This window comes from Rhinolophus hipposideros, assembly GCF_964194185.1.
Source record: "Rhinolophus hipposideros genome assembly, chromosome: X".
NCBI lineage: Eukaryota > Metazoa > Chordata > Mammalia > Chiroptera > Rhinolophidae > Rhinolophus > Rhinolophus hipposideros.
In genome coordinates, this window is record NC_138046.1 from 127,593,806 (window position 1) to 127,608,956 (window position 15,151).

Consider the following 15,151-nt stretch of genomic DNA (forward strand, 5'->3'; position numbering starts at 1 on the left):
ACCTCCCTCACTTCTGAGGGGGGGGCTCCGTGCTGGCAGCCCCACCTCTCCTCAGAATGTTCCAGAATTCGGATAACTTCTCCGTGTGGCAGCAGTGTCCCTGACACCACGGGCGAGGAGATGGTGAAAACATCTTCATTTATGCACCCACATCTCTTTTTTCCCAACTCACCTCTCCTCCGAATCGGTGTTGTTTAAATGCATAGTGGGTTTTTTTTGGGGGGGGGGGATTGCAGTGTTGGCCTCAGCAGATGAACCCACTCCTGTCTCCTGCACAGACGGCTTCGGTGGTGCTGTTCCCGGTGTGTGGACAGACGCCGGGGCGCTGGCACGTCCAGGAGAAGCTGCGTCGGCCCCAGATGCCATCGCGGTCCCCAGAACACGCCTCACTGATTCCTTTACTGATGACACCGACGTTCACTAGAAACCTGGCCTGTGCCGTGCCCACTGTAGGGGCTGGGGTCCCAGCAGTGGGACAAACAGACGAAGCCCCGCTCCTCGGGGGGACGTTCTAACAGGGGCTGGCGGGGCGGGCGCTGCTACCGGGCACAGGTCACACCCAGAGTCTGCAAACCCCTCACCTTGGGTCACAGCATTGACTCCATTCCCTGTAAGGTCTGCACGAGGACTTCTACGCCCAGCCAGGATGTACCTGCCACCACATGGGGGAGGCCCAGGGGGGCCCTGAGCCGAGGACCCAGAGCTGAGAGGTGGGGACGTCCAGGAAGGAGAGCCGACAAGGCAGTTGCGGGCAGGAGGCGGCAGCAGCCCAGGGAGAGCCCCCACCTGTGTCGGGAGCCCCCACACGCTTCCTCCCCTTCAACAACAGGCCCGCCTCCCACAGAGCCCTGCAGGGCCGCTCCCGTGGGGACCTGAGTCACCACAGGGGAGGAGGGAGTGTGGAGGACCAGCACCCTCTCTATAGAAAACGCACCCCTGCAGGACGCAGGACGCAGGACGCAGGCTCTGCGGCCCCGCTGGTACCAGGCGCAGCTCTCTCTGTGAGGGCACCGTGGGACATGGGCCTGCACCCGGGCTTCCAGGACAGCGATGACAGGGGCGCGTGACCACACACATTGGGGTGCTCACCACGACATGGGTGGGGTGCCGACAAGGGCCCCCCAGGTCACTTGGCACGGCAGCAAGAGTGTGGGGGACCAGCCACCGCCACGCTCTGCAGGGACACGTGACAAGCCCTCTGCATCCAGGATCTGCCACGAGGAAAAGGACCCACGTTGCCGAAAGCCACGCCGGCCGCACTTGTCTGTCTCTCCACCCCCAGAGCAGGGGTGGCCCTGCCTGTCGGAAGCTGAGGGGACCTGGTCTGAGCACTACACACGTCCACACGCGTGGGACCCCCTCCGCCTGGCCACCCCTGATAGCCAGGCCGCCCCACGCCCCCTTCCTCCAGCTGCCGTCCCAGAATAGCGCCGGTCAGCACCGCCAATATCAAGTGACGGGCGCACAGGTGTGGCCGACAAATGCCGTCTGCAAGCCGCGCGCGGGATATTTTTAGAGTGTTGAAATCCAGTCCCCTTGTGCTGTGGCCAGAAATAAAGTCCCGCTCGGAGGCGAGGCGTCCGGGAGACGTGGGCTGGGCAGCGTGGGGCCGACCCTCTCTGTCGCACGGTGGCCGCAGGGCACCAAGGACCCCCAGGCCCCCACACCTCTCCTCTCACGTCCCCATCTGTGCCCGCAAGTCACCTGGTTGGCCGGGAGGATTCCTGTAGAAATTTTCATTAAAACCAAAAACCTACCAGTCTCCTCCCTCCGCTCCCCTGTGTCATCTGTCTCTGCACCACAATCTTCCATTTGGATTGAATTTATTGAAGGCACTAGTTAGTAACTTTGCATGCGTTTCAGGGGTGCCTTGTAATTCCACACCCGTTCGTCCACTGCGTGCCCGTCACCCAAAGGGCCCTGTGTTCCCTTCCCTGTGTCTTTGACCCCGTTACCCCATTTCCGTGTTTGCAGCCCCCTTGCCCTCTGGTGCCCAGCACTCCTGAGTCTGCCTTGCTGTTCCTTTCTTCTTGTACACTTGGTGTTCACTGCAGCAGGGGGGACAGGAGCCACGGCCTGGAATCACTTTCCTTCAGCAGCGCCAGCGGCAGCCCAGGCGTCCTCTCACCCTCCCGGACGTCCAAGGACTTTGATCCCGGCTTCGGCTGTGTCTTCATGGGGCCAGGACCCGAGGCCAGCTCTGAGCGGCAGCGGCTTTGGGGTCAGGCCTCACGGGTCAGCACCGGAACCATCCAGATGGACAAGCTCCCACGCCTGGACAGGTGAGGGGACACCGTCTTCCATTTACGTGCAGACCCTACGAGACGGGGGTCGTCCAGTGCTGTGGGCACAACCCCCGGGATGCAGGAGGAGATGAGCGCGTGCCCCACCCAGGAAATGTGCAGGAACCCAGGTGTCTGTGGGTAAAGAAGTCACGCTGATATGGACCAGGGGCTCTCAGCATCGAGGCGACTGCCCCCCACACCTCCACGTCCCCCACCTCCCACGCCCACCCCCCACAGTGAACACGACAGCATGTGACAGACCCAGCTGGGGACACTCAGCCTCGCTGCGGGCGAGGCCCACACACACAGGGTAACAGAACCTCTGCTGGGCCAGACGCAGCTCCCACCCCAGTGGCGGGACAGCCCCCCGGGGCGCACCCACAGCCATCGTGGGGACGCTCAGCGGCCGGAAGGCTCTCAGAGCTCGCTCCGGGGTGCAGGCACAGGCTCAGAATCCATAGGGGAAGCGTGGAAACACCTGCATAATTTGTGAGATCATGAAAAAGACGTCCAAAAAGAACCAGGTGGCGTAGAACGTAGCGTCCTAGGGCGTTGTATGTAATATGTGCAGGTGCATGGGATGGCCGTGTCGTGGACCATCATTCACCACACGCGGTTAAATGTGTACCATCCATACACAGTGGGCAAGAATGCATATGTGCAGTGCAGCACTATGTTGCATTAAGCATATAATGTTACATTGTTACACGCATCACGTATTAGGTAAAATGACGTGATATAAAATGTATACATATGAAATGTAGCGATTACATATCATATAATTATACGTTGCATGTATATTATGTGCATATGAGTCTAATATATAATTATAATACATATTATTTTATGTGTATGTGACAAAGTCTTTGCTTATCTCCACGCTGACGAAAAGCTGCACTCTCAACTTCATAAACGAGTGCTGTGTTTTATGTTAAAGGAAACACATGGACGTGTTATCCACCGCCGATCATTCATCTCTACCTGTCCTGAATAGAGCTGCGTCATGTATGGTCTACGTATATCTACCCACTGTCTCTGTCTGTCCTCCACCTGTCACCTACCACCTCATCTGTCTGGTATCTCTGTGTCGCGTGTCACTGTGTGTGCAAGGAAATCCAACTCAGTATTTGAGTCGCTTCTCCAGGACTTAGTTGTCACCCGTCTCAGTGCCTTTGCAGAGAAAGAACTTAAATGGGTTTGGGCGTTGCAATCGGGTTTGGCTTTAAAGTGGGTCAGAAAGGACCCTGCAGTTCATAACCCACTTCTTCCCAGGAACCCACTTGTGACTCCACCACCCTCCCCACCGGTAGAAAATGGCAACGCGACAAAAAGTTCACAAACTGGAGAGGTCAGGGAAAGGCTCACGAAACAGTGCGTTTCTGTCGGGAAGTGCCTGGCGGGGCAGCCCGCGCAGGGTTAACCGTTAGCTGCCTCCCCGAAATTCTGGAGTCCGAGAGCCATGCAGCTTTAATGCCATGCGTGGCTGTCATTTCCTGAAATTTGCTGGGACATAAAGTGCGGGGACAGGAATGGGAGCCCTGAAAATAACCCGACTCATGTGTTGCCAACACAAGGCCTGGGTTAGGCTGCGCTCTGCCAGGCGTGCCTTCCAGCAGCTCCCGGGGACAATGCAGCTCACAGCTGTGTCGGGCTGCTCGTGCACGTTGGAGGTGGCGGTCAGAGCAGGCCTGGGGGGCCTGGGGCAGCCAAGTCTGACCAGTTTGTGGCCAGACACCCCCCCCCCCGGGCTGTATGTCCCCCAGGAATTCTGTGACAGAGGAGGCGGGTGCCATGCTGCATTCACTTCCCGCTGTCCCCCACTCTGTCAGTGTCCAGGGCTCCTGTCACAGACAAGCACAAACTGGGGCTTAAAACAATGGAAATTCATCCTCCCCCGGCCTGGAGACCAGGAGTCTGCCATCAGTGTGTCCCAGGGACTCGCTCCCTCTGGGGGCCCCAGGGGACGGTCCCTCCTGCCCCTTCCAGCTCCTGGGGGCTCCAGGCGTCCCTGGGCTGGTGGCCGCCTCCCTCCCATCTCTGCCTCCGTCTCCACGTGGCGTCCCCTCTATGTCTGTGTCCCTCCTCTTCTGTCTCTGATGAGGACACTGTCATTGGGTTCAGGGCCCCCTGATCCAGGACGACCTCACCTCAGACCCCTCACTCGGTCCCGTCTGCACAGACCCTGTTTCCACACAAGGTCCGTTCCCCGGTGCTGGGGAGTCAGTATGTGCACATTTTGGGGGGGACACAATTCAACCCAGTACCCCCACTCACCTTTCATCAATTACTCCTGACCCGGGAAAGACATTTAGAGGTTTCCATGTGTGCACGCACATGCATGCACACACACACGTGTGCACACACGCATGCACGCACACAGAAGCATGTACACACACACTCAAGTGACCCCACCAGTGACTCGAGTGTCTACGGTACATGGGTCATGCTCGCTGTTCATGACAATCCTCAAACAGTCGTGCAGGCAGCTCAGACTCCGAGGCTGCGGGGACCCAGCGTCCCCTCTGCGCCTGCTCCAATCGTGACCTTACCTGTGACCTTCACGTCGGAGCCGGCACGACGGTCCCCTGCTCAGCTGTGCGTGCCACCACCTTCCCGGGGCCCCCACGGCCGCCTCGTCACCGTCCTCCACCCCCACTTCTCCACACAGCCGCTCCTGTCTGTTCCTTTCAGGGCCTTCCTTTAGCAGCTTTATTGAGAGAGAATTCACATACCACACAATTCCCCTGTGGAAAGTGTACAATTCGGTGATTTTTAGTGTGTTCACAGAGTTGTGCAGTCGTCACCAGACTCCATTCCAAAGCGTTTCATCACCCCGAAGAGAAACCCCGCAGCCTTCAGCGATCGCTGAGTCCCCAACCCTCGGAAAACACGCACCCACTGCCTGTCCGTGGAGGAGCCTGTTCTGGACGTTTCCCGTAAATGGAGTCACACGCTGGGTGGCCTTGGTGTCTGGCGTCTGTCACTCCCTGAGAGTGTCCTCAGGGTCCCTCCACGTGGTGGCGAGTGTCAGCGCCTCCCTCCTTTTCCTGGCCGACTAATATTCCACTGTCTGGATGGAGCCCCATTTTATTCATCCCTGTGTCTGTTGATGGATTTTTGTGTGGTTCCCAGTCTTTGGCAATCACGGACGGTGCTGCTGGGAACACGCGTGTGCAAGGATTTGCACAGACGTGTCATTTCATCTCTAGTGGGCACATACCTAGGAGCAGAACTGCTGGGTCACGTGGTAACTTCATATTTAACCCGGTGAGAAGTTTCCAGACTGTTTCTAATCCCCTCTCAGAAATCCAAGCCAGAGGGTGTCCCCTTTCCGTGGGGACCCCCAATGGCTTCTCGTCCCCCTCCTACGAGGCTTTGCTGACCGGCCCTGCTCAGCCACCTGCCACCATCTTATCTCACCTCCCATGGCCCGAGGGCGCCCGCCCCGGCCTTGGTTCTGCCCAGACTCACGGATCTCCTTCCTGCCCCCCCACCCCCATAGCCGTTGTCTCCGCCTGGGACCCGTCCCCACACTTTCAGGGCCGACTCCTAAGGCTTCGTATCTCTGGACGACTCCGCGGAGAGGAGCTACCCAGACCCCCGGAAACACAACAGAGCCCAGCTCTCTGCCGAACGCAGCAGCAGCCGCCGTCTGCCCGGGGAAGGGGGACCATTCCCCTTCAGCCTGTGTGTGGGACCTGCTCCTTCACCAGGCCAGTACTCACCCTCACCCCTGGAAGGGGAAACGCGGGCACGCTCCAGTTCTCTCCAGGTGGGACACTCTCGCCATTGCTGCTTTCTTTACATTCCCCAAATTTTCTCCCATCGGTTCGTATTATTACCTTTGCACCCAGAAAAAGAAAAAAAAAAGTTTTCTGTAATATGGTGATCTAAATCCCTAAACCCCCTAGGCTATGACAAATACAGCCCCCCGTCACTTAAAAAATATATATGCATGTCAACAACAATGCTCCGAGGGAAATATGTAGGTCTCCGGCAGGACAGGAAAAAACAGCGTCTGCCAACATGCCTGAAATTGTGCTGAGAGAGAAGAAAGTATCGGGTCCGAAATCCTGAGCGTTTCTGCCTCATTTAAGTTCGCGGGGAAAATGTATGTCAGAGCAAAAGTCCTGTATCTAAGGCTTTAGTTAAACTGAAGGATTGTCTAGGAAACGTCTTTTTTTTTTTCTTAAAGAACAATCTGCACACTTTCTTGTAGAAACACCGGGGTGCTGAGGACAGGAAGAGCACATTCTTTCTTTTTATTTCCTCTAGTTATTTATAGCCTAACCTTGTCCAAAAATAATTGTAACACAGATTTATTTTTAGCGCAGCAGTGCATTCTTATTTGGACACACAGAAAATATGTGTTAAATTAATTATTCCTTCCACTACCGTCACAAAAAACGATTTTTGCTTTTTGTATTACTTCCTGGTCTTTTTTCGAAGGTTGTTTTTATAGAGCCTGCATTTTGTTTTGCTGTTTAGCTCTTTGTGTGTATATAACAAGCATGTTTTGCATTTCCTCATCATGGGGCACACGGGGCTGAGCACCTTTAGCACATGGGGGCTGTGCTCCCTTTAGTGGGGCTGTTTCCTAAAGTTTTGCAGCCTCAGGGTTTTGAGCCAAAGAGCAGGAACCCTCTTAAGTTCTCAAAACCTATTACAAAGTTGCTACTTTCTTAAGACAGTTTTGCATGTTACAAAGTATCTTCTGAAGAGGATGTCCGGCCCAAATGAGAGACAATAAAATAGCGGCGGCCTGTGAGCAAGTGCTTCTTCGGAGAAGCGTGGCCACAGCGCGGCAGTTTGTCACTGAGCTCAGATCCCAATCGATGACTGATTGCGTCGTTCTCATTCGCTTATGTGCCGCCATTGCATTTTTTTGGCTCAGCGCAATGTAATCCCCCCAACAACCCTCGGGGGTTACGGAGGAGTGTCTCTTACCTTCTAAGGGGGCTAAGAGGGGTGTTGTCACGGTCAGTGACGGCTTGTGGGTCTGCAGGCCCAGGGGCGACAGTGGAGATTCTGCTGTGGGAGTGTCCTGGGCGGGTGTGACAAAGGGCTCCCACTGGGGAGTTAAAACCCACAGACACCCATCCTCCCCGAGTCCTGGAGACCAGAAGTTTGTCATCAGTGTGTCCCAGGGCCACACTCCCTCCGGGGGCCCCAGGGGACGGTCCCTCCTGCCCCTTCCAGCTCCTGGGGGCTCCAGGCGTCCCTGGGCTGGTGGCCGCGTCCCTCCCATCTCTGCCTCTGTCTCCAAGTGGCGTCTCCTCTGTGTCTGTGTCCCTCCTCTTATGTCTCTGATGAGGACACTGTCATTGGGTTCAGGGCCCCCTCATCCAGGACAACCTCACTCAGTCACATCTGCAAAGACCCCGTTTATAAACAAGGTCCTGTTCTGAGGTCCCAGAACAGTGCTGGGCTCTTCCTGTGTCAGCTCAGCAAATGCTCCCCAGGGTCCTGCGGGTGGCAGCTCTGGTAAAGGCCATGTCACCGAGGAGGAGCCGGGGCCTCAGAGCGGGTGAGCCAGGCCGTGTGCGGTGGGGTCACGGAGGTCACCACACCCGGGCCCAGTCATTACGAGGTCCTGCCTCACAGCACACCAGGGCTGGGTGGGTCTCAGAGCTCACCCAGGCCTTGGTTTGGGGGTCGTGGGTGGACAAGCTCACATCAAGGTCACCTCCACCGGGGGTCCCGCCTGCATCCTGTCTGGGTATCACACTGTGCTTCCCCGTCCACTCCACACAAGGACGGAACTGACCCCCTTGGACACCTGGGACCCTGCACGTCTCACACTTCTCAGTGGGACATTGACAGGAAACCAGACTCTCCCTAAAATACAGCTTTGTGCTTCTCTCCCTGGGGCAGCTCATTGGTGCTCTTACTTTTCCTCTGAAATGTCTCCCCTTGGGTGAGAATGGAAGAAACAAACTTCACACCCAGAGTTCCCAGTGTAAATAAAAGTTTAGTCTCAGAAAGCGGGTTCCCTGTGAGCTCATTGATGGGCCTGCCCATTAGACATATGGACAATGGTTTTCTATTATCACTAATGACCCCAAAAAGGATTGAGTTGCAGGGGATCCTAGGAAATGCCCGTGTGTACCTGTCCATCTTCTCCCTGCTCACCTGCCAGTGAGAGGCCTTTCAGAGGGACAGGTCACAAGCGTTTATCTGAGATCCGTGAGAATCGCCCTTCAGGAAGCCCTGACTCAGGCAGCAGCCCAGACAGTGTTTCGATGAGGACACAAAGGCCAGGCGTGTTTATGACAAAGGGAGGGGAGAATGACATCACAGAAGGAAGGTGTTGCTGTTGGTGACCCTGATGCTAAACAGTGTTCTTAATTTTCAGCCCAGAGTCATCTGTCCTGCAGTCACGACACCTGCTTTCTTGTTCTCTTTGCAAACACCTCTTTGGGACGCCAGGTTGCTGAGGCCCCGTCCTCAGGTGACTTTGTCCTGTTTTCACCTGCACAGATTTGAGGCGTCAGACGTGCCAGGCCGTCCTCTGGGAGGGCAGCTCAGCTCCATGTCAAAGGGGCCCTGTTTCTGTTGCTACTTATCTCCCTAACGTCTCTTAAGATAAACAGCAGAGCACAGCAGCCTGGATCCGGGTCTGCTGCTGCCAGGCTCCACGTTCCTTTCCAGCCACGAGCTCTGGACCCCGACACACTTTCACGCCCAACCACCCGCGTCCTGCGCACGCCTCCCATTTGTGTGGGGACCGGCCGGGAGCGGGAGCCGCCGGGCTGCTGAGGATTTGCTGACAACGGTGTGCCTGTAAGTCTCCCTCGCCTGGAAAGGATTAATCTCCGCCTGTTCCTAAATCCTTCTGAGGAAACGCACTGCCATCTCCCAGGTCTCACAGCTTCTCCTCGTTTCTTGCCAGCAGACCCGCATGTGTTCACGTGGATAGAAGCAGGAGGCCGCCACGTTTGCTCTGTGCAGCTGTTGCATTTTACATGCTCTAATGTACATGAATTCTTAATTTGCAACCACTTTTTCTTTTTTTTTTTTTTGCAATGGAGCTGTTACTGGTAAGGTAATAAGAGAACGCAGGGTCTCTGTGCCATAATGTGCATTTCTGCACTTTATGAGAATATTCAATAGTCTTCATTATTTCTTCAATGCCGGACTGCATCCTGCCATGTGATTACCTGAACCAGAAGCATTTCCATATGCCATCCATCACCCTGACCAGTGCAAAGCGCTGAATATTCAGATTAAATTGGAACTTTTCCGCTATGAATAAGGAATTTCATTCTATTCGATAATATACACTGTCTCTGGGGACAGGAAATTGAGTTGAAGGTGGCTGAAGGCAAGTAAGGAAATTTTATTATCCAAATACGAAATTCTTTTCCTTATCATCAAAACCTGAAACACCGCCGTGGGGAACCAGGGGGTCAAGACAGAATTCAATTAGAGATGAAAATGGAAAAGGGGCATTTTTCAACTTACCTTTTATGTTCCCAAACAAGTGGCAGTGAGGATTGCAGGGGACAAAGGGATGTTTGTCAAGGTCTGTGACTTGCTCCCCTGGGGTCAGGGAGCAGTCAAGATGAGTTATGACATGAGGCAAAATGCCCAGAGGGCGCCTGTGTGGGAGGCCAGACTGGGCACACTGAGGACCCAGATAGTAAGGAACCCCCCTACATCTGCAGTCCTGTCCTGGGCAGTGTCTGGAAGAGACACGCGGGGCTCGCCACTACTCCTGCTCCAATGGTCATCTTACATGTTCCAGCATCTCGCAGGGGGGCGGTGGCCTTTTTCTGCACTCCCGCCCCAACACTTTAGGCCACTAGACAGTGGAAAGGACAAGGCACCACTTGCCCCCCTGGAGCCCCCAGAAGCAACCAGCCCTGGAGACATTTGACTTCAGTCCAATGACACTGAGTTGGGACCTGTGGCCACAAGAGCAGGGAGGGAACACAGTCGTGTTGTTTTAAAGCCCCTGAGTTTGCGGCAATTTGGTGCAGCAGCCTGAAGCCACTAACACACCCTCTCAAATCACAACAGCGTCCTGCTTGTCATCCGGGTTCTCACGCCAGCCTGTAATTGCTCTTCTTCCTGGCTGCCAGAGGTAAATGCCTCACTTGGATTTGATCCCTTCAATCCCCGGCTTGAAAATCTTCAAAGGCTCTGCGTTTTATGTAACAGTCAGCTAGCAGTGCGTGACAACCATCCCCAGAGCCAGTAGTTAGCATCATTCTGTCTCACTCGTGCATCTGTGGCACGGCTGGGGCTTGGCTGATGTGGGCTGGCGCTTCTCTCCAAACTCAGTTTCAGGGACTCTGGGCACATCGGGCTTATCTTTCAGGGAGCCTGTCTGTCCATCTTCATTCTTTCAGACGTCTTCACAAAGGGTGTTCAAACTCCATTGGGTGTTTTCCCCAAGACTGTGTCAGCATGGACACACTTCTGATGGGACGAAAAACCCTGCGATTCCTTTTGCAACCATGCCACTTCCCGGCTGTCTGGAGTGTCTCTAAATTCTGCTGGCAAACTAGCCCTTTCTTTATGAACACGTCACTTCGTGTGGTAACTTGTCAAAGGCAGCTGGTGACAACCCGCCTATGGTTGTGATTTCAGACCCTTTCTAAAAGCTACAAGTGTCCTCGGCACATCTTCTGTCTCCCAGATTTTCGCAAGCAATGCTTTTACCAAGCATTTCCCCCACCACATAACATGGATCAAGCTTAGTTTCCCAACTCCTAAGTTAATTTGTCATACATGAGAAAGTTCAGGCGTCTTTGCCTGGCCCAGAAACCCCTGACAACAGAACGTCTATCTTCCTAGTTTCGTTTCTTGTGAGTTCTTCACATGCATTCTGCTTTCCAGTATGAATCATCCTTAAAAACTTCACTTAGTGCCACCCCTACGAGGCTTCTCTTCCCTCCCTCCCATGTTTGTTTTACTACCATGACCTCACGTTGTACTGGAGAATTGCACACTGAATTAGCTTCTTACATAATTCCCCTCACCCAGCCGGTCAGACTACGAAATCTTTGAGATCATGAACTGTTTTATTCATCTATATCCTCAGGCACCAGCACACACTCAGAAGACCCAATACTAACCTGTTTAATTATGCTGCACTCTAGTATAATACATAAATTATAGGTAAATTAAAAGAGAAAAGACTGAGAGAGGCAGGCAGGCTGATGGCAAGAAGTTACAGCTAATGACAAGCACTCGGCTGATAGCTGGACAGAAGAACGAAAAAAGGAGCAGCAGTTATCGGTCATTTGGAAGACAGGGGACCCAAAAGGCCCCATGACCTCCGAACTCCTGAGCCCTCATCAGTTAGTGATTAATGCTTGCATGTTGAATCGAGAAAATGAGTGAATATCTGAAAGGGTTCATTATAAATAGGGAAAAAAAAGAATATATACACACACAAAAACCACATGCATACATTACCTCCATAAAACTCTCTCCTTTGGATAAAAGAACAAATTTGAGTAGTCCCCAATCATTTTTTTTTTTTTTTTTTTTTTTTAGCATTTGGGATTTTTCAGTTCTCTTTAGTTTTGTTAGAACTGCTGTAAGTTAGTTTCGTTTTTCCTGCTTTGTTCTAACCTCTCGTTCTTCTAAAGCTTCTCAAAATGGGTGCTACCAAAATAAAATTCTTTTTTTAAATTTACAGGTCCATATGACATTTTACCTAAAATGCTACTGCTTAGATAGGAAATTTTAATGGATTCCCCACCACCACCACCACCTTTTTTGCTCTGGTTACAGCAAAACGATAGCTCATAAGGAATGGCCATAAAACTGTCTTGGCTGAAGAAAACCTTCAAAGGCCATTTGATCCATCCGTTCTGTCTCGAAATGAAATGTCTCAGGGAAAATCACTCGGCTTTTAATCCTAGGTTGTCTGAGTGCCAGAAGGGAGGGGGTGCAGGGGTGACTGGATCAGTAGAAGGAACGGTTTTGGTGACAATGACGGAATATGCAGTGTTCCATTAATGGACTGCGAGTTCCGGTCAGCTGCACGCGCCCATTCAGTGCTGTGGAATGGACAAGGCCCTGCACAGGAAAGCAGCGAGAGCCCGCACTTTAGAAAGAAAGGCTTACTGAGTCACAAACGGAACCAAATGTGGGAAAGGAAACCAGTCACCAACAAGGCAAATAAAAATGAGGAAGGGACACATTGGAGATGGAACGCTTAGGTGGAACCAACAGCTGCCAATCAGGAAAGGCCGGGCAAGCAAGACTTCACCAAACGCCTCGTTAGCTACCTGGAGACGAAATCACTTGAAACATTAAACATAGGTACCTTGGTGGCAATTCTGTTTCAAGGAGCAAGGCAAGGATTAGGAAAGAAAACTCACTTAGGCTAACACACGGGCCACATATGAACTCGGTCACTCTTTCATCTTTACTGCACAGGCCCCGTGGATTTGGAGCTGAGGATCCACCCCCGGGCCAGTGACACTGGGCCCTTAGGACACTTCCTCTGGGGAGTTTTTAATTCTCAAGCCCTGGGAGCAGCCAACTACCTGGGGCTTAGGTGGAAATGCACGTTGAGATTCAGAGTGAAAGGGTGGAGTGGCACAGAGGCGTTTCTGAGCAGTTGCAGGTGGGGCTGAAGCTGCAGGCCTGGGACCACAGAAGGCCCTCTCGCTCAGGTGGGCCAAGGGAGGGGCCGCCCTCCCTCCCACCTCCCCTGGATAACACTCAGCTGTTCCTCAGCCCTCCAGCCCTGCAGAGTCCTCTGGACTCCTGTTTCCACTTGCACGCTCCCTGCCCAACCCCCTTCTGGCCTGAGAACCTCCCGCCAACCCCGGATGGAACCCGCAGAGCTCCCGTTTCTGCAACCGGCAGACTCCTGTTAGGGCCGGGGTGGGCTGGACACATCCGAGGCCCCGCAGGCCTGAGGTCCCACAGGCCTGAGGTCCCACAGGCCTGAGGTCCCACAGCACGTCTTTGTCCTCCGCGGGCAGGGTCTCCCGGAGCCAGCAGACTGAAGGTGCACTGTGTTTCTGGCCCGCAGTTTATTTCTGTCCGGTTGGCAGCCCCACAGGCTCTACCTCCCGCCTCCCCACGGTGCCCACGCAGCCAGCGTATAAAGCCGTCTTGTGCAGGGGCTCAAAGCCACCCTCCGCTCCAAACCACACTGAGGAATGGCATAGTGACAGGCAGCTCATTTAAACACCCAGAGTGAAAGGCCCATTTGTTGTTTGACAAGACGTCTGTATGTGATAAAATCAAACAGAGATGTGTGGGAATGTGTTTACCTCGCTCCAGAAATGACAGCATCACACACACAACGTTTGCTCTCCAATTAATAGAAATATCTTCACAGAACGTCTGCGTTATGGCGCTGTCAGGGGCCAGGACATGCAAATGTCAACCTCCAGTCCTGAAACACACCAAGTTGGAAATCGTTACACACACAAAATGAAACCACAGTTGCAAGAGTTATGTAGTGAGCCTCGCTGTATTTACACTGCTGAGAAGTAGGGAGAAGCCAGCTCCTAAGACCTTGCAATTATCCCTTGAAAGGGAGCAAACCCAAGTGAACACTTTAATAAAATTAAGAAAACAGAACTCAGCCCAAAACAAAACAAAACAATGAAGCCGTAACGAGGTGCATGTGTGCCGTGCGGGTAATTGACCGACCGTTACAAGCAGAACCTGAAATAAGCTGGTTACAGGGCAAAAGGTTATGTGCAGTAATTGCACCTCCTTCCAAGTAATTTATGATGTTTGCAATTGCAGCAGCAGCTCCTTCTCGTGCTCAAAGGCCGGCGTTTAAAGTGGCTGTGCGTCTCCAATGCATCGTGACTGGTTGGCAAACAAAATTAGCGTACACCGGGTCCCGCAGGCTGAACTTGCCGCTTTTATCCAAAGACGGCAGCCCGCTGCTCTCGCGCTCGCTCCCGGCCCCGCGCTCGCTCCCGGCCCCGCTGCGGGCACGCACGCTCGCTCTCGTTCCCGGTGGGGAAGTACTGCGCATGCTCACCCTCCCTCCCCTCACATAGGCCCCGCCCCCAGCGCGCCCTCGGTGGCTCACACTGCGCATGCTCGACCGACAGACCTCCCCGCCCACGCCGGCGAGCACGCAGCGCGCATGCTCGCACCCCGTAGGCCCGTACGGTCGCCTCTCCGGCGTGGGCCGCGCCCCTGAATAGCCTAAAAGTAGGAAAACTCGCGTGGGGCGGCTGGCACTCCCCCGTCCCCGCCTTCGCCCCGGTTCCTAAACACCCTCCGCCCCACCACGGACCTCGGAATAAAGCCCGGCTGCGCGCCACCACTGAAGGCGGGGGGACGTGCGTGCGTGCCGGCGTAGACGCCGTGCGCCGCCTGATGACGTCACGCGTCTCGGTGACGCGCGACGTAGCGACTCTCTGGGAGCGCGGCCGGCGCGCCCGTTTTGAAGCTGCTTTGAGCGGCTTTCCGCCTCGTTCGCTGCCGCTGGGCCCTGCGAGTCCGCGCAGCCCCTGAAGCGAGGGCGCCGCCTGCTCCCGGGACCCCGGGCCCCCGCCGGACCGGGCGCCGCCTCCTCCCGGACCCGGGACCCCGCCTCCTCCCGGACCCCGGTACCCCGCCTCCTCCCGGACCCCGCCTCCTCCCGGACCCCGCCCCCGCCTCCTCCCGGACCCCGCCCCCGCCTCCTCCCGGACCCCGCCCCCGCCTCCTCCCGGACCCCGCCCCCGCCTCCTCCCGGACCCCGCCCCCGCCTCCTCCCGGACCCCGCCTCCTCCCGGACCCCGCTCCTCCCGGACCCCGCCTCCTCCCGGACCCCGGACCCCGCCTCCTCCCGGACCCCGGTACCCCGCCTCCTCCCGGACCCCGCCTCCTCCCGGACCCCGCCTCCTCCCGGACCCCGCCCCCGCCTCCTCCCGGACCCCGCC

The 15,151-nt window shown here is 55.0% G+C and overlaps 1 long non-coding RNA gene across 4 annotated transcripts; it reads right to left on the reverse strand.

The window, feature by feature from the left end:
- Positions 1-1,808: 1,808 nt before the first annotated feature.
- LOC308494815 lies at positions 1,809-14,620 on the reverse strand. 4 transcript variants are annotated; one of them, XR_013992949.1, is made up of 6 exons: positions 14,521-14,620; positions 13,532-13,656; positions 6,011-6,127; positions 5,181-5,439; positions 4,835-5,029; positions 1,809-2,417 (listed from the first exon to the last, which is right to left on the reverse strand). It is a non-coding gene; the product is annotated as an uncharacterized lncRNA (long non-coding RNA). The 4 variants fall into 4 exon arrangements; XR_013992950.1 differs by having other exon boundaries at positions 5,181-5,505; XR_013992951.1 differs by lacking the exon at positions 14,521-14,620 and adding an exon at positions 13,980-14,202.
- Between the last annotated feature and the right edge of the window lie 531 nt (positions 14,621-15,151).